This window comes from Lepidochelys kempii, chromosome 25, assembly GCF_965140285.1.
Source record: "Lepidochelys kempii isolate rLepKem1 chromosome 25, rLepKem1.hap1, whole genome shotgun sequence".
NCBI lineage: Eukaryota > Metazoa > Chordata > Testudines > Cheloniidae > Lepidochelys > Lepidochelys kempii.
In genome coordinates this window covers 6,552,098-6,573,612 of record NC_136404.1, presented here as the reverse complement: position 1 = coordinate 6,573,612, position 21,515 = coordinate 6,552,098, and the positions used below count along the sequence as shown (strand labels likewise).

The following is a 21,515-nucleotide window of genomic DNA, read 5'->3' as shown; positions in this document are numbered from 1 at the left end:
TCTTCCACAGACTTTACGGTTTTGTCCCACACAGACATTGCTTTACATCAGCCTTGCATATGCCTACGAAATGCTCTTGAGCCACAAGATCAAACATTCCCTCAAAGCCTGTAACATCTTTGCCCCCACCCACTTTCCCATCAAATCTTTCATTTTGTTCACATATTCCCCCTTACTCATACCTATATCCCTCTTAAGATTCCTAAATTTAACTCTATATGTTTCAGGGGTAATCTGAAACCTTTGCAAAACAGTGTTTTTGAATTTACAATAGTCTAAAGCACCCTCAATAGGCATTTCACTGAATACACTTAGAGCTTTACCAGTTAATTTTGCAATCAGGGTAGGAACTCTCTTGGCATCAGGGATTTCATGCACTGCACACAGCCTTTCAAAGGTAGTCAGATATTCAGCAATATCATCTGTCTCATTGTATGCAGGACATAAATGGTCCCAATTGCGGATTGTTGGAGTGATGGGAATCGCTGGGCTCTGGTTCTGCTTCTCTAGCAGGTCCAGTTGGTGTCTTCACTTTCTCTCTCTCTCTTCCCACTCTCTTTCTCTCTCCTCCCACTCTCTTTCTTCCTGTTTCTCCTTTATTTCCAGTTCTTTCAGTTCCAGTAGGCTCTGGTCTCTTTCTTTTTCTGCAACCTGCAGTCTAAAAAGCTCCAACGTCGCAATGGCTTCACTGCTTTCACTCATTTGCTTTTCTGTTCCTACTTCCCTCTCCCCACCGAAGCAAACAGAAAATAATAAACCGGGAGCCTCCTCCTGACTATCCTTAGCCACCACACTGAAAGCCCCACTTAAAATCTTCACACCAGTGTATGAAGTGCAAATCTTGCTCAGTACAACAAGCTGTGTATTTCACTCTGCTCACTGCGCCACTGTGATGGGATCTCTGGGGTGCAGCCTGAGACTGTGGGACTGCTGTGCCCCCTGAACTCTCTCCAGCCTGGGCTGTCTCTCATTATGCCTAGCTAGTGACCAGCAGCAACCCCGCCAGGCACTGTGATCACTCAGCACAACCACATGTGGACCCCTACACCCAGCTAGATTGCATGAATGCTCCCAGAGCCACTCGTGAATCACACAGAGAAAGGCACCAGCCAAGTCCCCCCAGCTCCCAGCCCTGTACCCCAGGAATATACCATCTCAAGACCAGTAGTGCAGATTTATTAATTGGTTCACTGGAATCAATGGAAAGTGGAGTGGATATACACCAACCTTTGCAACCTGAGCAGATTACAAACACTTCAGGCAAACTCACTGGTAAAGATAAACAGTTAAACAAATTTATTGACTACTAAAGATAGATTTTAAGTGATATTAAGTGATAGGCGAAAAGTCAGAGTTAATTACCAAAATAAAATAAAATATAAACACGCAGTCTAAACTCTCAACCCTATTAGACTGGGCAACATCTAGATTAAACAGTTTTTCTCTCCCCGCTGGATATTGCAGGTCATAATACATAGATTTCACCCTTGAAACCTGGGCCAGTCTCCTCTGTTGGAGTTTTAAGTCTTAGAATCATAGAATATCAGGGTTGGAAGGGACCTCAGGAGGTCATCTAGTCCAACCCCCTGCTCAAAGCAGGGCCAATCCCCAATTTTTGCCCCAGATCCCTAAATGGCCCCCTCAAGGATTGAACTCACAACCCTGGGTTTAGCAGGCCAATGCTCAGTGTCCTTGTTGCTTGCAGTATAGGTAGGGGCAGGAGAAAGGCCAAGCATGGGTCCCCTGTGTTGTTTTATATCCTCAGTCCCATGTGCTTGGAGAATACAAGTCCAGGCATGTCTGGGGGGCATTGCTGAGTCCCCAGGCAAGGTTGAGCAATTCCCTTGGTGTGGCCTCATGCAGGTGTCATTGAATTGTAACTTCCTTGCTGGAGAATGGCTGTTGATGATTGTTTTGACACATGCTCGGGCATTGGTTACTTTCCTTATTTCCCTATATCTTTAGCTTATATCTAACCTGATTCCCCAACTTCCTGCATGTTTTAGTGACAACCATACAACACAATCCTGTAACTTCATATGACCTAAAGATATACAAATTAGATAGACCAGTGGGTTTCAGGTGATATTAACATTTCCCCTGATACCTCACATGGCATGCTTTATATGCAATATTACAATTGTATATAAATGAGGAATGTGGGGGTTACAGGACGCTCCCCGAAGGTTTAGAATGTCACATCTTATTTTAATAATGTTTTTTTTACCTGGCTGGATTTTTATAAGCCAAATGTGTTTGTTTGTAAATTGTGTTATACAGATCATTAATTTATATTTTAATCATTCATATCGTGTATAACTCACTGTTTAAAATATAGCTAAGGTTAGGTGGCGCCTGGTTAATGCATTATGAGCCGCTGATGTGTATTTTATTCTGCTTGTTTTTTCTCTCTGCCTTTTTTAAAAAAGTAATAAAAAAGTTCATAGGAAAAAAGGCCAGTGTGCAGGGCAGAGGCGTTAGAACGGTTCTCAGAGGAAACTGTCTCACGCTGCGAAGTCTGGTGACGCTATGGCTCCATGCAGGGTTTCAGCCACAGAACTTACAGTTGATGTTGTTTGAAAGATAAGGCTAGGGACACATACGCGTTCAAGCTGCAGTCTGCCCCGCTGCCTCTCTGTGTGCATCCCGGAAACCCCAGCACCACCGCAGCTGGTTAGAGAGTTGACAGAGACATACAATGCACCTGCAGGGAGATGGGCTAACCATGCCTAGTCCTTTTCATCCATGGGCCTCCCTAGAAGAGGAAGGATGGTCCGGTGATTTGGGAGCTGGTTTGGGAATCAAAAAAGTGAGGTTCAATTCCCAGCTCTGCCACAGACTTCCTATGTGCCCTTGGGCAAGTCACTTAATCTCCCTGTGCCTCCATTGTAAAATGGGGCAAATAGCCCTGCCCTGCCTCACAGAGGGGTTGTTAAAGCCTCTGAGGTGCTCAGATACTGTGCTGATAGGCCAGATGTCTACCTGAGTGCTCACAGCATGTTACCAGGGAATGTCAGTTCCATTAGCCCCATTTTAGAGGTGGGAAAACTGAGGCACTGAGAAGGGCAGTGACTTGGCTGTCATCCCACAGCCCATCTGAAGCTGAACTGGAGATGGAACCCGGCTTCTGCAACTTGTCGGCCAGTGTCTGAGTGTCTGGCATGATGCCCCTCTGTACAGTAGATTATGGACACTGACATGGAAAGTGCTATACCAGTGCCACGGGGGATTATTACTGAGGAGGCCAGTATGGTATGATTGGTTGATACACAAACAAAAAGGGATCAAGAAAGCAGGACATCCTCCCCAGCCCCACCCCACAACCAATCCTCACCAATAAGGAAACACCTCATGCTGGGACCCCTCTTCACTGCACCCAAAGGCCCACCCGTCACATCTGCCCTGCCAGGGCCGGACCCACATCACCATGAGGGACCGCCTGCCCCACTCACTAGATAAGGAAACACAACACACGAGCCTCCCTCCAACCTAACGCAAACCCTTACTCACACAGGACCGGCTCTAGGCACCAGCAAACTAAGCATGTGCTTGGAGCAGCACAATTCCAGGGGCAGCATTCCAGGTGGGTTTTGTTTTTATTTTTGCTTCGGCAGTTCTGCTCTCGGAGGGTGTTTTTTTGTTCGCTTGGGGCGGCAAAAAACCTAGAGCCGGCCCTGTACTCACAGCCTCAGACTCCTGGGTCTCATTCCCGCCTCTACCACTGACCTTGGAGCAATTCACGGGCCTGCTCCGTGCCTCAGTTTCCCCAGCTGTGCAGCAGGGATAATGATGTAAAATGTGTTGAGCTCCTTGCATGATAGGAGCTGGAGAAGGGCAGATGTGCGGTGAACGCCATCCCCTGACAAGTAAACTGCCGTCTGCCCCCACCCCCAATCCAGGCCAGCCAGAAGCAATGGCATGCGTCTAGCTGGGCATGGTGACATGTTGCCCACTGGGGATGCTGGAATCTGATTACTCCCAGGGATGGCGCTTTCTGCATATACTGGCCTTATTGGTAAGTTACATGCTGAGATTCCTGTGGCATTTTAACCCTATCAATATTCACAGCAAAGGAATTCACTGGCCTGGAGCCTCACCAGAGTTCTGCTCCAGCAAGAGAGACCATTTCCCTGCTAAATCAGAGCGGAGCCAGAACCCAGGGCCCAAACTCCTCCCATCTCTGGGGTCTTGAAGAACTGGATCCAAATGATGTTGCTCGAGTACCTATTTTCTTTGCAGGGTTTGTCCCATCCCATCACTCTGCAGTCCACCCAGGAGCCCTGTTGGCTCCGGGGCTGAATGCTAGGAATTCACTGTTTTCATTCTGGATGCCAGGAGCTGCTCCAGCCTGGAAAAACACATGCCACAGAAAGGTCCCATCTTTCTCTGGGAAATCTGCCTCCCGTCCCCTGTCAGACTGTCGTGCTATGGAGCAAGTTGTCTATGTTTGAAAGTGAATTACATGCTGGGGAAAGGTGCCAGATTGACAGCTTGGGAGCATGGGGCAGAACAGGCTGCCCCCCACACCCTGCCCCACTGCAGGACCAGAGGGAGGACCAGACGAGCTCAGACCCCGGGTCCAGCTAGCTAAGGAACCTGTCTCTGCCAGTGTCCAACACCAGCTGCTTCAGAGGAAGATGTAAGAACCCCTCGGAGCAGATGTGGGTTAAGGTGCTGGGTGTGACGCTCTGTACCTCGGGGGAACATCCTACACCCCCATGTTCATCTTTATAACATGATTGTGTGGTATCCAAGGCAAAGTTTCTCATGTTGGGTTTCTTCGGAAGGCTCATAATGCTCTGAGCATGGTTGTTATAGTGATGTGATAGTTTCAGAGTAGCAGCCGTGTTAGTCTGTATTCACAAAAAGAAAAGGAGGACTTGTGGCACCTTAGAGACTAACCAGTTTATGGTCACTTTGGATGGGCTATTACCAGCAGGAGAGTGAGTTTGTGTGTGGGGGGGGGGCGGAGGGTGAGAAAATCTGGATTTGTGCTGGAAATGGCCCAACTTGATTATCATACACATTGTAAGGAGAGTGATCACTTTAGATAAGCTATTACCAGCAGGAGAGTGGGGTGGGAGGGGGTATTGTTTCATGGTCTCTGTATATATAATGTCTTCTGCAGTTTCCACAGTATGCATCCGATGAAGTGAGCTGTAGCTCACGAAAGCTTATGCTCAAATAAATTGGTTAGTCTCTAAGGTGCCACAAGTCCTCCTTTTCTTTTTAGTGATGTTATAGTAATTGTTACAGTAATGTTGTAGTGAGGTTACAGGTTATAATTTCGTTTATACATTTATGAGGCTGAAAATGTGTCCTTATGGCTTAAAGCAAAACCATGCAAAAACTCGCCAAGAGCGGTGAAGCAGTAGGACCCCCTCACCAGTCACTGCCCATTCTGTAGCTGTGCGCCTAAGTTTTCCTTGCTAAGTGCACTTGGCACTTGTCGCCATGGAATTTCATTGTGTTGAATTCAGACCAATTATCTAATTTGTCACGGTCATTTTGAATTCTAATCCTGGCCTCCAAAGTACCTCCCAGCTGGGTGTCATCTGCACGGCATACTCTCCACTCCATTATCCAAGTCATTAATGAAAATATTGACTTGTCCCGGACCCAGGACTGACCGCTGCAGGACTCCACTATATACTCCCTCCTCGGCTGAGAGTGAACCATTGATAACTAATCGTTGATTACAGTCTTTCAACCAATTGTGCCCCCATGTTACGGATACTTCTTTTAGCCCATGTTTCCCTAGTTTGCTTATGCGAATATCATGTGGGACTGGGTCAAAAGCCCTATAAAATCCAGATCTAGCACATCTACTGCTTCCCCCCATCCGCTAGGACAGTAACCCTGTTGAAGAAGGAAATTAGGCTGCTCTGTCATGCTGACTATTCCTTATAACTCTGTTATCCTCTAGGTGCTTACAAACTGATGGTTCACTAATTTATTCCAGTATCTTTCCAGATATTGAAGTCAGGCTGACTGGCCTATAATTCCCCGGATTCTCTCTGGTCCCCTTTCTAAAAGTAAGTATTGTGTTTGCCCTTCTCCAGTCCTCTGGGACCTCATCTATCCTCCAGGAGTTCTCCAAGTTAATTGCCAATGGTTCTGAGATTGCTTCAGACTAGTTCCTTAAGTAAAGTGAGATGAATTTAATCAGACCATGCCAACTTGAATACATCAAATTTATCTAAATATTCTTTAACCTGTCCTCTCCTTATTTTGGCTTGCGTTCCTTCCCCGTTGTTGTTAATATTAATTGTGCTGAGTATCTGGTTACCACTAATCTTTTTAGTGATGACTGAAGCAAAATAGGCATTAAACACTTCAGTGATCTTGATGTCATCAGTTAATAGCTCCCATTCTCCACTAAGGAGAGGACCTGCACTTTCCTTCGTCTTTCTCTTCATTCTAATATAGTCAAATAACCTCTTCTTACTGCCTTTTATCTTCCTTGCTAGGTGTGACTCATGTCCCTTAGGCCTTCTCTACACTACAAAACTAGGTTGACTTAATTAAGGTCATTCAATCGGCTGTTGGTGTCCATCCTACTCTCCTCCTGCCGGTGGAGCGCATCCTCACAGGAACACTTGCATTGACTGAAGTGGGGCATTGTGGGGCACTGGCAGCCACTAGAGCCCCACATCTATCCTAGGATGACAGCCCCTGCTGCAGCCCTGCTCCAGCTCAATTTCACAGTACAGAGCCTACCAGCAGTGAAATTGACATCCTTGTCCATTTCACACTGCTATTGTCTCTGCTCAGAGCAGCTGCACCCAGACAGCTCTGGGAACTCCCTGCGACCGGCAGCCATGCTTGGAGTGGGGAGCCAGAGGGAAGCAGGCTCCCAGTGGTAAGAGGGGAGCCCAGGCAGCAGCCTGCTGGGAGAAAGTAGCCAGGAGCCTGGGGGGGGGGCAGCAGGGCTCCCAGAGGACAAAGACATTTTGCCTTTCTTTCTTTTGAATCATGAAATCTATCATGTCATGATCATTTTCACCCAGTGTCCAATCTCTTTTTGAATCTTGTTAAATTCTTGTGGCAATGAGTTCCCCAGTTTAATCACACATTGCATGAGACAGTATTTCCTTTGATTGGTTTGGAATTTCCCATCTTTTCATTTCATTGAATGTCCCTTTGTTCTTGTGCTATGATAAGGGAAGGAGAACAGAGGCTCCTGAGCTCCCTTCTTTAGGCCAGGCATTATTTACAGACTTTTATCACACCCCCTCTTATTCGTCTCCTTGCTGGGGTAACATCCCAGTCTTTTCAATTTCTCCTCCAAGGAGGTTTTTCCAAGCTGTTGCTTATTCTCCTCATCCTTGTCTGAACCCCCCTCTAGTTCTGCTATATCCTTGTGGAGCCACAGTGACCAGCATTGCACGCAGCGTCCAGGCGAGGCTGCACCATTGATTTACATAAAGGCGTTAGAAAATTCTCTGTATTATTCCCTTATGCAGCCTCACATTGTGCTCGCTATTTTGACTGCAGCTGCACATTGAGCAGGAGTCTCCACTGAGCTGTCGACAATGGCTCCCTTTTCTTGAGCTGACACAGTTAATTTGGACACTGTATGGTGCACGGGTAATTTATTTCCCCCCTGCAATGTGCATTGCTTTGCATTTGTTGACTTTGAATTTCATTTGTAATTAGAATTGTAGAATCATAGAAGATCAGGGTTGGAAGAGACCTCAGGAGGTATCTAGTCCAACGCCCTGCTCAAAGCAGGACCAATCTCCAACTAAATCATCCCAGCCAGGGCTTTGTCAAGCCGGGCCTTAAAAACCTCCCTAGGTAATTGTGTGGCCTGTTTCTGTACAGGGTTCCTCTCTGAAGTTCCCTCACCATGCTCTCTGGTCCTGACTCACCTAATTTACTGATAGTCCTGGGCAGATTCCAGCCCCCTCCCTGGCTCACCCCCCTTTCCACATCACGAACAAACATGTTGGAATCTCCAACCTAGTGCAGAACTCCTGTGACTCCTGCTGTTCACCTCTGGCCATGATAAAAATTCACCATTAAATCCTAGTCTTTTTTTTCTGACTCTGAGCCAATTTTTGACCCGTGACAATATTTTGCCTCTCGCCCGCTGGTGACTTCGCTTCTTTAGCGGTTAAAAAAGATTTCTTTGGAAGTATACATAAATTATGTCAGCTGGTTCTTCTTTACCCACTACTGTACTAACATGGGCAAAGAATTCTAAGATATCAGCGAGACAATTTTCCTTAGCTGAATCTCTCTTGGTCTGACCCTGTCGTGGAATGATCTCCACAGTGTTTTGTCATTCTGTTTTTAACTAGCTTTTCAGCTGAGAGATGAGGCTGACTGGTCTATATGGAGCACCCCAGAGCCTTTTCAAAATACAAGTCCAAGATTTGCTCCCTCCAAGTCTCTGGAACAGCTGATGTTTTTAATAAGTGTTTAGCCATTTTTTTAGCAGCTCAGCTACCTCGTAGCCTAGGTCTGGTCCCGTATTACATTTTAAATGATCAGTTTGCTCCAGCAGCTCTCTCATAGTACCCAGAGAAGATCAATCCCGGGGCAGGAATTCCCATGACATCTCAGCAGTGAAGACTGAGAAGCCAAATGATTTCCTTGCATCAATCTCCCTTAATTGCTCCTGTTAATTCCTGGTAATCAAGCGGGCTCACCCAGTCTTTCCCAGTCTTCCTGCTTCTGATAGACTTAAAGGCTTGCTCATGGCTGGTTTTTATACCTTTGCCTATTTGCTCTTCAGACTCCATTTTGGCTCCTCTGATTTCCCCCTCTCCTATCGCCTGTGGTACTTTGTGCTCCTGATTATTGGCTTCACGGGGACAGGTTACCAAATCTGGCAGGATTTCTGTTTGCCTGAAACACGCTCTTGATCCTGCCATGTAGCTCTGTTTGTTTGGTGGGACACGTGTCTGCTGAGACTCTAGTTGTATTCCTACGTAGCATCCAGGCCACCTCTAGGGATTCGACTCTGTTACTTCCAGCTTTGGGCCCTTCACCCTCTCTCGAGTTCACTGTTTGGCACTTACCTGCCCCAGGGATGTTGACTAATTATATTGCGGTCTCTGGTCCTGAGTGGTTCAGCTACTGTCACTTCTCGAATTAGCTCCTATCAGTTACCTCGGCATCATCAAGCACAGCCTCTCCTCTCACACTTTGGCACTCGCTGCTCCACGAAGGAATCACTGAAAGTGTCAAGATTTGTTTCTTTCGCCCCGTCCCCTTGGGCTGTGTGACCAGTTCATAGGCGGGTAGCTGAAGTCCCCCATTACTATTGTTTTGCTGGGTTTTGCTGCCTTGTCCCTAGTTTCCTTTCCTTGACTTGGAGCCCGGGCATGCGGCCCCACTGATGGAGTGACACATTCCTACAACTTGGGATTTGTATCCACACAGATGCAACTGGGCAGGCCTCTCCGCTCAGAATTCCACTCTCCCTCGATTCTGCCGACTCTTTATGGCCCAGAACTGCGCCCCCAGCTCTTTGGCTTCATCCGGCTTGTAACCGGGTATGACCCTAGCCCATTGGTTTTCATAGAAATGCCCGTCTGGAAGAGCTCGCGAGAGGTCATCTCATCCATCCCCCCCCCGGCGCTGAGGCAGGACCAAGTCAGCTTAAAGCATCCCTCCAGGAGCTTGTCCAACGTGCCCTTAAAAACCTCAGGCAACGGGGATTCTACAGCTTGCCTTGATCACCTGGGCAATGCTGAGCTAGCCTGAGCATTTCAATGTTTTTCCTAATATCCAACCTAAATCTCCCTGGCTGCAAACTGACTCAGTTACTTCCTGTATTTGTCATTCTGTCACATCACTGCAATGGTCCAAGTCCATTCCCAGGCATTCCAGGGCCCCAGGGTTTGGTTTTACATTTCTTGCATTTGCGCACAGACATGTCTAGGGTTTAGTTTTGACCAGGTGCCAGTTTATGTTTAACCCGTTGGTCTGACACCCGCTGAGCTTACAGACTTTTGACCTCTGCATTGGTATATGATCCTGCTCTAGTTCAGGTGTAATTTACACCACACCTTTAATTGGATGCCCAGACACCATTCTGAGGGGTGAGCTCCTCAGCTCCTGCCAGCCTTCCACCAGCTCCTGGGGCAAACATTCCTCCTGAGTGACGTCCTGTGTCAGCAGTCTGGTTCCACTTAGACCACTTAGACTGTGCAACCTTTGGCATGCAGCCCACCAGGGAAATCCTCTGGCGGGCCAGGACAGTTTGTTTACCTGCAGTGTCTGCAGGTTCAGCCAATTGCAGCTCCCACGGGCCGCGGTTCACCGTTCCAGGCTAATGGGGACTGCGGGAAGCAGTGGGCAGCACATCCCTCGACCCGCGCCGCTTCCTGCAGCCCCCATTGGCCTGGAACGGCGAACCACGGCCCGTGGGAGCTGCGATCGGCCGAACTGTCGGACGCTGCGGGTAAGCAAACCATCCCGGCCTGCCAGTGGCTTTCCCCGATGGGCCACATGCCAAAGGTTGCCAATCCCTGACTTAGACTTAGGTGGAGCCCAGCCCTTCCGCAGAGGCTCTCCCTTCCCAAAAATGTTCCCTGATGCCTGATAAATTTAAGCCCTGTTCGTCAGGAGACTGGCTTCCCCAGCGGGAGAATCAGGGAAGTTAGTCCTGAGGTGAGCCCACTCCACAATGCCCTCCTAGCCAGGTCAATAAAGAGCCCGGAGTCTCTGCTCCTTCACGCCAGCAGCTCTGACCTCCCGATGCTGCCTCTGGGCTCTGAGGTCCCTGAGCTGTTTGCACCAGGTATTTACATAAGCCAGGTGGCCACAAGACAAGCCATGTGCCATGACTAGTCTGCGGCTGGTCTCCATGCTGCGCAGTTAGACTGGGCTTTAACCCTGCACAGAGCAGGGCTGGATAACATTTGTGGGCGGTTAGTTATTCAGGTAAAAGGGTTTTATTATTGTTCAGATTTCAATCCCTTAGTCAACCCGACTGTTAATGGAGTCGCCCTCCCTGCCATGCCCGGCCCACACAGTGCAAACGTCCCCATGTTCGCTCCATGTGGGACCCCCCAGGCTGCTCGGAAAGGGCCAGAGCAGCACTGAACACCGGCCTTCTTCACTCCATGCACCCGCTTACATCCTGGACCTGCGCTTGGTCTCCTGAAGCCTGGCACCAAGGACCCTACTATGAAGACTCGCTTGGAGAGCCCAGCGACACCCATTTGACAGTCAGAGTGTGTCTGCGTGTTTGATTGTTGTTCTGTAACTGCCCCTGCCTCAGTTCCAGCCCTGACAGACAGTGACTGCCCCTGACCCAGCCCATGGTGTCTAGCCCCCAACACAACCCCACAAAGTACGAGGTGCAAGCAAAAGAAAGGACACTTACCAGGAGGCACAGATCCTACTCCGCCCAAACACCCCCGTGCTGGCTGGCTCTGCTGGGACCTCCTGCTGCCTCAGAAACAGCTACCAACGCCAAAGGCTTTAGCTCCTCTCACCTGCTAATGACTGAGCCTCCTGGCATCTGGTTTCCCAAAGCCTGGGACAAGATGCAGGATCCTAGAGACCTTCTAATATGAAACTAAACCAGGGTTACAGTCAGCGCTTTATTGCTGTTTTTAACTGCTCCCGCAGCAAGTCCAGGGTAAGGTTCAAAAACCGCCGTGGCGTTTACCAGAAGGAACTGCCACTCAGTCCGAACTCCTCTGCCTATTCTCACTAGATCTGGGGCCATTCAGACCAGGAGACGTGGTTGACTAGCAGACACGGATTTCCTGGAAGAGCAGTGACTTCAGACTATGTGACTTAACCCAAACAATATATATTAGTTATACATCTGTGTGGGCCTGCCCACAAACTCACAGCATAAGGGGTTTACCAGGTTTTGACAGGGCACTTTGATTTTCCAGTGGTCCCTAAGTTAATAGCACATGGTCAGGGCCAACTGGTTTGAAATCTGCATTTTGGAAAGAATGTAAGAGAGAACAAAGCTCAGACAGAAATGGTTGTTTTTTATGGCAATGGAAATGGTTATTATTCAACAAACAAACCTTCCCCTGTGGTATTTACAAGACAAATAGAGAGCCTAAAAGTGAAACTAACCAAACACTAAAGTGAAACTGACAGTTACCTCACCTGAAAATGCAAAACCAAACAGCTTAACCAGTGAGAAGGTAACTGAAATTTTTAAATTTCCGCCCATTTGAATTGCTAGGTGCTAGTACCCTGGGGGGGGGATATGTTTCCAGCAGCATTATGGGCTTGATTCCGATCTCCCCCACTCCAGCGTAAGGCAACGCTGTGAAATCTGTGTGATTGTAGCTGCGTCTGGCTGCGAGGGAAATCAGGCCCATGCAGTTTAAACAGGTCGTGTCCTCTTAAGGCTCTGGGTTTTTGTTCGTTTGGTTTTCTCCACCACAAGTTCACTTCCTGCCCTCAGAGCTTACAAAAGAAAAAAGCAGGACCTGAATGTGGAGTGTGTGTCACCCCAGCAGAGAAACTCTGCAGCCCCATCCCTCTTCCCACCAGCCACAGCCCATAAACAGGTCCAGGTTATTGTCATTGCTGATTAGCACCATAGCAGGGACTTTTCTGGGTGCTCCCCACTGCTCAAATTTTCCGGGAAGAGCCTGCGGGAGGAGAGACAGATTGGACATTGCACACTCTTGTCCAGGATCTCCTACTGGGCAGTCGGGGATGGCCCGTGGTCACCCCAAGAACGGAAGCACAGAGACCATGCAATGAGCTGTGGCAGAGATCGGGAAGTTTAGTTCAGGCGTTTACAACGCCTTGTCTACACTAGACAGGGTCCGGTGCTATGGTGCTATCCTGGCAAGCCCTGCCTGTGGAGACGCGGCAAGAGGGCGTCTCTGGCATCACTTATACCAGTTCCTGAACGGAACAAGCCATCCCAGCAAATGTCCTTTTTGCTGGTGTAACTGGGTCCACACCGGGGCTTTGCCAGCAGGGCTGTCAGTCACAGGTGGGAATTTTTTTAGCTGGCAAAACGTTTAAGTGTTGACCTGGCCCAAGTCTCCCTCTGCCTACCAGGACCTGCCATTCCCAGCACAGGGAGCCGGGCACACGATAACTCTGCTCCTGCCAGCAGCTACAGAGAGCAGTGAGGTGGCGGCCCTGGGGGTTAGGCGCCCAGGTACAAACGCACCTGTCCCCCGGCTGCATACTCAGTAGCAGCGCAGCCATGGCTCAGGATACCCACCTCGGTACGTGCCCCAGCGGAGATTCAAATCCCATTGTGCTGGGCACTTGTAACTGGAGTCGGCCACCTCCCATGCGCCCAATCATTGCCAAGGGTCACGCTACAGGCAGCCGGCCTCAGTTTCCCTGCTTGGACTGTTTAAATAAAACTTCCCTTGGTCAAATATACCTCTCCTTGGGGACTAGATTTTTAATATAAAATTAACTGCAAATAAGAGTCACAAATCCCAACCCAAATCCATTCCTAAGGCTTCGCAAGACAAGGTTTCCCTTCCTTCCTCCTACCCCTACCTGGGACAATCCCTGGTCTGAAGCTTCCCCACAGGAGCTTTTCCTCACCTTGTGAAGACTCTGTACCAACTTCCTGGGCTTCCACCTGCTGCCCATTATGGGCACTCCCTGATCCAACCCAGGTGTGCCTATTTAGTGGTCAGGGCTGGCTAGCCTCAGGCCCTCCACCACCTGGTACAGCACCGCACAAGTACACAGCCCTGCCCCCAAACTGCTGACACTCTAAACAGCCCAGCCAGGTGGAGGCAGGATCCATAGCCCCATTTCACAGACCGGAAACTGAGGCCCCAGAGGCTAAGGGAGTTGCCCAAGGTGACACTGGGAGGCGGAAAACCTGGGCCTGATGCCGAGACCCATGGCAGAGAGGGCCTCGTGCTTCAGAGCAGCCTGCCCCTGGCTCTGGACCAGACAATGACAAGTGGGTCGTGTAACCCTGCGTGGGGTAGGCCAGCCCTGCCCCCATGGGAGCCGTCTCACTCCCTTGCTGTACCTCCACATGCCCAAAGAGTGTCATTCCCTGCGCCCTGCTGGCTGCACCATGGCAGATTTCCTCAGCCTGGCTCAGCTCCACCTGGGCCTGAGTCTGGAATGAGAACCAGCTCCCTCCCCGCAGCAGGCTGGAATAGGAGGCAGCTGAGCAGGCCCCGTGGCCCCTTGCAGTGACCTGGGCTAGACCAGAACCGCCCAGACCTGCAGTGCCCCGATGGATCGCGGTGTCCCTCAGGCACTAGCGATTTACATTGGTTAGCCATCGCTGTATTGCCCTGGGGGCAGCCTCCAGACAGCCCATGCCAAGGGCCTGGCGACACATTCGGAACGACTCTTATTGTGACTTGTAATTGAAAGCTATCGCAAATGCATGGTTCTGCCTGTTTAGCTGGGGTTACTAGGACCCCCTGTCACAGAGTCCCTGGGCGATGCTCTGGAACTGCTCCCCATGAAGCCAGTCAGGACCCTGGGGAAGTCTCCTGTCTGGGAGCAGCCTGTCTGCAGGACACAAAGCTCACACAGCTTCCTCCTTCCTGGGTCTGACCTTGGAGCATTCAGCATCCTCTGTCCCTCTGTGTGCTTCCCACAGCGAGTCCGCCCAGGCGGGGTCTGGGGGGGGGGGAGGGGCAGAGGGTCCTGCCCCCCAACTCCGCAGTCAGACGTGACTCTCAGCCAGCCAGTAAAACAGAGGTTTATTAGACGACAGGAACATGGTCTAAAACAGAGCTTGTAGGTGCAGAGAACAGGACCCCTCAGCTGGGTCCATTTTGGGGGGCAGTGAGCCAGACAACCCCATCTGCACTTCACTCCATGTCCCCAGCCAGCCCCAAACTGAAACTCTCTCCAGCCCCCCCTCCTCTGGGCTTTGTCCCTTTCCCGGGCCAGGAGGTCACCTGATCTCTTTGTCTTCAACCCTGTAGCTCTCACCTTGCAGGGGGGAAGGGCCCAGGTCATCAGTTGCCAGGAAACAGGGTGCCAGCCATTCTCTGTGTCCAGACCCCTGCACACACCTGTCCTCCAGGGCTCTGCAATGATCATACACCCTTACCCCACCCCCTAGACACTTAAGAACTGCATAGGGGAAACTGAGGCACCCCCACACTATTCAGAGAAAACATTAAGAACAGTCCCGCTTCGTCACACCCCCCTCTCTGGAACCTAATTAAGCCAGCTTGTTGTAATGCGGTCCATGCAAATGGCCAGCAGCGAGAACAAATTAGTTGCAGCTGGGACCTCACAGTCCGCCCTAAGCTGTGTTTCATTGCAGGCTGGCAGAGATGATACAAACTGTGCCTGGCTCTTGGTGTCAGATCCATGCCACGGACACGAGGCTTCACCTGCATGGAGCTGATTGCAGGAACAGGGTCCCTGGGAGCAGAGTGTGACCCTCTGGATCCTGGAGTTGCTCAGCAGCCCAGTGCAGCGGTGCGGGTGCTTTGCTGCCAGGGCTTCATGTTTGTCTAACACCAAGAAAACACACAGCCAGGGTGAATTTTCAAGGCACTGCATCTGGCATTAACTCCTTGCACAGGGTGCTGTTGGCATCGCTGGGGGAAAGCGAGCCAGGTTTAGTGCTCGCGCCCTTTGGCTTTTACAGACTCAGGTTTGTTTTATCATCCACCGTGAGGTTTTCTAAATCGCTTTTCTCCCGATAAAGGCGTTGGTCGGGTGCCTTGGGCACCTCATGCTGCAGTTATACTAGTTCCACTGGCAAGCAGCTGCCCTGGGCATGGGCACCGGCTGACAGAAAAAACTAGAGAGCGAGCGTGAGCATGGGCAGGCGCGCTGCCGGCATCTCTGGTTTCTCTTGTGCCTCATTGTCCCTTGCAATGTTGCTGAGCAGCATGGTGACTTCAGGAGGCTCCATGGGTCTCGTGGGACAAAGCATCTTGGGCCAGATTCTGCTCTCGTTTCCACAGGTACAAAACGGGAGCAGGGCCAGTGCACAGCTCCAGGCCAATGCCAGTGTGACCGACAGGAGAATCTGGCCCCTGGCCCTGCAACGGTCCTAGCTAAGGAGCAGCAAGCCAAACCGGGGAGAGGCTGGGCTGGCCCCTTCTCCCAGCTGCCCCAGCTGATGCAGGCCTCTCCCGCACAGTGTGTTCTCCAGGGCTTGGCCAAGCCAGCACCAAGTATACGCCCCGCTTCCTAGAGCTCTCTGTCCCCAGATTTCTGCAGGTGGTCCTGGGGGCATTTTCTCCACCACCCCTGGGGAAATGTCTCATGCACTCCCACCCTGCATGTGTGTTTGGGCCCTGGTGGCTGAGAGGGGTGTGGGACGTGGGCACTCACTATGGGGAGGGAAGGCGCTGGCAGGGGTCTCACCAGAGGGGCAGGGGACACCCCCCTTAGCAGTCCTGCTCTGACTTCAGTCACCCTGATATCTGCTGGGAGAGCAATACAGCGGTGCACAGACAATCCAGGAAGTTTTTGGAGAGGGTAGGGGACAATTTCCTGGTGCAAGTGCTGGAGGAACCAACTAGGGGCAGAGCTCTTCTTGACCTGCTGCTCACAAACCGGGAAGAATTAGTAGGGGAAGCTAAAGTGGATGGGAACCTGGGACGCAGTGACCATGAGATGGTCGAGTTCAGGATCCTGACACAGGGAAGAAAGGAGAGCAGCAGAATAGGACCCTGGACTTCAGAAAAGCAGACTTTGACTCCCTCAGGGAACTGGGGATGGGCAGGATCCCCTCGGAGAATAACATGAAGGGGAAAGGAATCCAGGAGAGCTGGCTGTATTTTAAAGAATCCTTATTGAGGTTACAGGGACAAACCATCCCGATGTGTAGAAAGAATAGTAAATATGGCAGGCGACCAGCTTGGCTTCACAGTGAAATCCTTGCTGATCTTAAACACAAAAAAGAAGCTTACAAGAAGTGGAAGATTAGACAAATGACCAGGGAAGAGTATAAAAATATTGCTCGAGCATGCAGGAGTGAAATCAGGAAGGCCAAATCACACCTGGAGTTGCAGCTAGCAAGAGATGTTAAGAGTAACAAGAAGGGTTTCTTCAGGTATGTTAGCAACAAGAAGAAAGTCAAGGAAAGTGTGGGTCCCTTACTGAATGAGGGAGGCAACCTAGTGACAGAGGATGTGGAAAAAGCAAATGTACTCAATGCTTTTTTTACCTCTGTCTTCACGAACAAGGTCAGCTCCCAGATTACTGCACTGGGCAGCACAGCCTGGGGAGGAGGTGACCAGCCCTCTGTGGAGAAAGAAGTGGTTCGGGACTATTTAGAAAAGCTGGATGAGCACAAGTCCATGGGGCCGGATGCGCTGCATCTGAGCGTGCTAAAGGAGTTGGCGGATGTGATTGCAGATCCATTGGCCATTATCTTTGAAAACTCACGGCGATCCAGGGAAGTCCCGGACAACTGGAAAAAGGCTAATGTAGTGCCCATCTTTAAAAAAGGGGAAGAAAGAGGATCCTGGGAACTACAGGCCAGTCAGCCTCACCTCAGTCCCTGGAAAAATCATGGAGCAGGTCCTCAAGGAATCAATTCTGAAGCACTTAGAGGAGAGGAAAGTGATCAGGAACAGTCAGCATGGATTCACCAAGGGCAAGTCATGCCTGACTAATCTAGTTGCCTTCTACGACGAGATAACTGGCTCTGTGGATGAGGGGAAAGCCATGGACATGTTGTTTCTTGACTTTAGCAAAGCTTTTGACACCATCTCCCACAGTATTCTTGCCAGCAAGTTAAAGAAGTACGGGCTGGATGAATGGACTATAAGGTGGATAGAAAGCTGGCTAGATTGTTGGGCTCAATGGGTAGTGATCAATGGCTCCATGTCTAGTTGGCAGCCGGTATCAAGTGGAGTGCCCCAAGGGTCGGTCCTGGGGCTGGTTTTGTTCAATATCTTCATAAATGATCTGGAGGATGGTGTGGATTGCACCCTCAGCAAGTTTGCAGATGACACTAAACTGGGAGGAGAGGTAGATATGCTGGAGCGTAGGGATAGGATACAGAGGGACCTAGACAAATTAGAGGATTGTGCCAAAAGAAATCTGATGAGGTTCAACAAGGACAAGTGCAGAGTCCTGCACTTAGGATGGAAGAATCCCATGCACCGCTACAGACTAGGGACCGAATGGCTCGGCAGCAGTTCTGCAGAAAAGGACCTAGGGGTGACAGTGGACGAGAAGCTGGATATGAGTCAACAGTGTGCCCTTGTTGCCAAGAAGGCCAATGGCATTTTGGGATGTATACGTAGGGGCATTGCCAGCAGATCAAGGGACATGATCGTTCCCCTCTATTCAACATTGGTGAGGCCTCATCTGGAGTACTGTGTCCAGTTTTGGGCTCCACACTACAAGAAGGATGTGGAAAAATTGGAAAACGTCCAGCGGAGGGCAACAAAAATGATTAGGGGACTGGAACACAGGACTTATGAGGAGAGGCTGAGGGAACTGGGATTGTTTAGTCTGCAGAAGAGAAGAATGAGGGAGGATTTGATAGCTGCTTTCAACTACCTGAAAGGGGGTTCCAAAGAGGATGGATCTAGACTGTCCTCAGTGGTAGCTGATGACAGAACAAGGAGTAATGGTCTCAAGTTGCAGTGGGGGAGGTTTAGGTTGGATATTAGGAAAAACTTTTTCACTAGGAGGGTGGTGAAGCACTGGAATGCGTTTCCTGGGGAGGTGGTGGAATCTCCTTCCTTTGAGGTTTTTAAGGTCAGGCTTGACAAAGCCCTGGCTGGGATGATTTAACTGGGAATTGGTCCTGCTTTGAGCAGGGGGTTGGACTAGATGACCTTCTGGGGTCCCTTCCAACCCTGATATTCTATGATTCTATTCTATGATTCCCCTTGCTATGGGCTGGAGTCCTGCTGCGTGGCACACCCTCAGCAGGAGCTGCCTGGCCAGGGCAGGAGATAAAACCAGTGTTTGGGGGTCGTGTGCTGAACAGTGAGGGACCAAGCCACAAACCCCAGGGGGTTTGGCCCCAGGTTCTTGTGCAGCCTGTCTCTGAACTGCCGAGTCCCACACCTACCGTACAAGCAGGAGGGGCCTGGCTCGGGGCTTTGATTTGGACTCATAGAATCATAGATCATAGAATCTCAGGGTTGGAAGGGACCCCAGGAGGTCATCTAGTCCAACCCCCTGCTCAAAGCAGGACCAATCCCCAATTTTTGCCCCAGATGCCTAAATGGCCCCCTCAAGGATTGAACTCACAACCCTGGGTTTAGCAGGCCAAAGCTCAAACCACTGAGCTCTCCCTCCCACCCTGGGCCCCTTTAGCCCTGGCCATTGCAGCATCTCACACATGCCGGAATCTGGCTTCCTGCCAGCCTGGGCTATCTCTCCCTCGGCAGCCCGTGGCTCCTTCCGTGAAGGCGCATCAGAGAGAAGCCACACGCACGAGAGACCACGCTGGGCTGCGTGGCTGAGCCAGCCCTGTGGGCTCAGAGCAGTGTAAGCCAGCCAGAGCAGCTGGTGTCCTGCTCGTGTGCATTGGTCTGAGCCAAACCGTGCTCATCCAGGGATACCCCAGAGGGCAGTGGCTGGCCCCATGAGCTTCATGGCCTTCAACCAGCCGCATCGAAGCACAGCACAGACAGCAGCCACTTCGACCTCCCCTGAGCGCCCGCCAGGCATCGCCCCCCGTGCCTGCCTGCAATAAGCCACCTCGCTCACTTCAAAGCCTGTAGTGGGTTGCTAGTACAAACCAGCCCCTTTCGTTCCACTCGGCTGGCGGCTGCTGACCTCAGAATCTGAGGGAAAGTCACAGCCCTCTTAACTAGACGTACTCGACCAAGGGCATCTTGCCGCCTAGATCCAGGGGCGAGCACAGAGGACAGCAACAAGACTGATTATGGGGCTGGAGGGCTGACGGACGAGGAGAGATTACAAAAGCGAAATATTTATGGTTTGGCTAAGAGACGACTCCAAGGAACATGATAACAGCCTGCAAGTATTTGAAGGGGTTGTAAGCACTGAAGCTAGAGAGGGATCAGGTCACGCTCAGGGTTGCAGGCTGAAATTAAGCAAATGAAAATTCAGGCTTGATACCAGGACGAATGTCCTGAGACTGTGATCACTGTGGTGGGACTTTTATAACAAAGGCTGGCAAAGCTCCAGGGAAGGTGTCATAGGGAATAACCGCGAATAGGCGTTTTCCTCTTCAATTGTTTGATTCCGTGGAGAGAGGGGCCAGAACCAAGCATATCAGAACGTGGTGGATGTCTGGAATTGGCTCCAGATCCAAACCATGTGCTTAGGTCCATCTTTAATTCAGCTACAGAGCGAGAGATACCGCTAGCGTGCATGAGATGAGCTACACACACAGCCCAACCTGGCTGGTCACAAACCACTTCCCCCAGAGCCAGTCATTTCACATGATTTCATCCCGGCCTGTGACAGAGCGACCCTGCTGATATCCAGGCGGGCAGTGATCGAAAAAAAATTCCTATTTATTTTTTCTCTCTTCCATAAAAGGGAAAAGTGGAAGATCTTTACAGCTGGTGGGGAAGGGATGCCAGGCAGGGGATGCGTACACACAGACGGACACTTGGGTTCAGTCTCTGATCTCAAACAGACTTGGTTTCTATCTATATTTCCCCGCCACAAACATCTGTTGTTAACTTCTGAGCTGGGTGAAATTAACACGCCGTGGCTGTAACTCACTATTAAAGTTTCTTTTTAAACGAAGCCCTTTTTCTTTTGCAAAGCACTGTGCCAATCAACTATATTTTCCACATACCTTTGGCAATGCTAGGTCCGAGGGGGATCCCTGGAAAGAAGCGGTGCGGTGCCACAAAGGAGAGGCGCTCCTGCTTGGCGGGTGGCTGGCTGAAGAACCTCTTTCCCAGCTGATGGAAGCACAGATGTGGGGGGCGGGGGGGAGAGAGATGACTGTGCAGAGGGGAGGAGAGACAGACCAAGAGAGGCTGCAGCTTTTTAACTGCTGTCTTGGCTCCTTCCCCTGAGAGAGCGAGGCAGACGGGGGTCAGGGGTCAGCAATGGAGCTGAGGATGGGACGGTGAGAATTGGGAACTGAAGCCGTGGACCAAGTCGGGAGGTGCATGGGAAGGCTCAGTTGCACTCTTGGGACTGTCCCACAGTGGTGACATGCCACAGCCTACAGGAAAAAGGAACTTCGACCCCTGGGCAGACCCTAGTGGAGGGTCCTGGGGGGCGAGGAGTGAGGAAATGACTCAGAAAGGCACCGTCTTCAAGCATCACAAGGCCATAAATAGTTGCCCATCTGGAGCACAACAGGGGGTGGGATGGAAACAGAGTGTGCTGCATAGACTGGAAAACCTCATCCTGCAGAACGGAAGGGAGGCATTCATTTCCCCGCAACGCCCCCCAGCAAAAGCAGCTGGTGAAAGCAATTAATGAAGCAAGGAATCATAGCAAAGTACTGCCTTCCAAAGCCCCAGGGATCTCAAAGCACTTACCAATCACTGAGCCCCACCCCTCCTCCATGGGATGGGGAAGTATCGTTAAACCCATTGTGCAGAAGGGAAACTGAGGCACAGAGCAGCTGAGGGCCTGATTCTGCAACTCTTGAGTAAGAATCATTCAGATGATTAAAGGCTGCAGAAATGGGC

At 50.6% G+C, this 21,515-nt stretch overlaps 1 protein-coding gene across 3 annotated transcripts in view; it reads right to left on the bottom strand.

Annotated features, from left to right (window-relative positions):
- Positions 1-21,032, bottom strand: part of TBXA2R (thromboxane A2 receptor) — a 43,231-nt gene extending 22,199 nt beyond the window's left edge. The window contains exons 1-2 of one of the 3 annotated variants that reach the window (XM_073324339.1): positions 11,345-11,693; positions 9,030-9,185 (exon numbers count right to left, since the gene is read on the bottom strand). The gene's annotated coding sequence lies outside the window, so the exon portion shown is untranslated. Of the gene's footprint in view, positions 1-9,029; positions 9,186-11,344; positions 11,694-20,662 lie in introns of those variants that run through there. The other 2 variants (XM_073324340.2, XM_073324338.1) reach the window with 2 other exon arrangements.
- Positions 21,033-21,515: the final 483 nt, after the last annotated feature.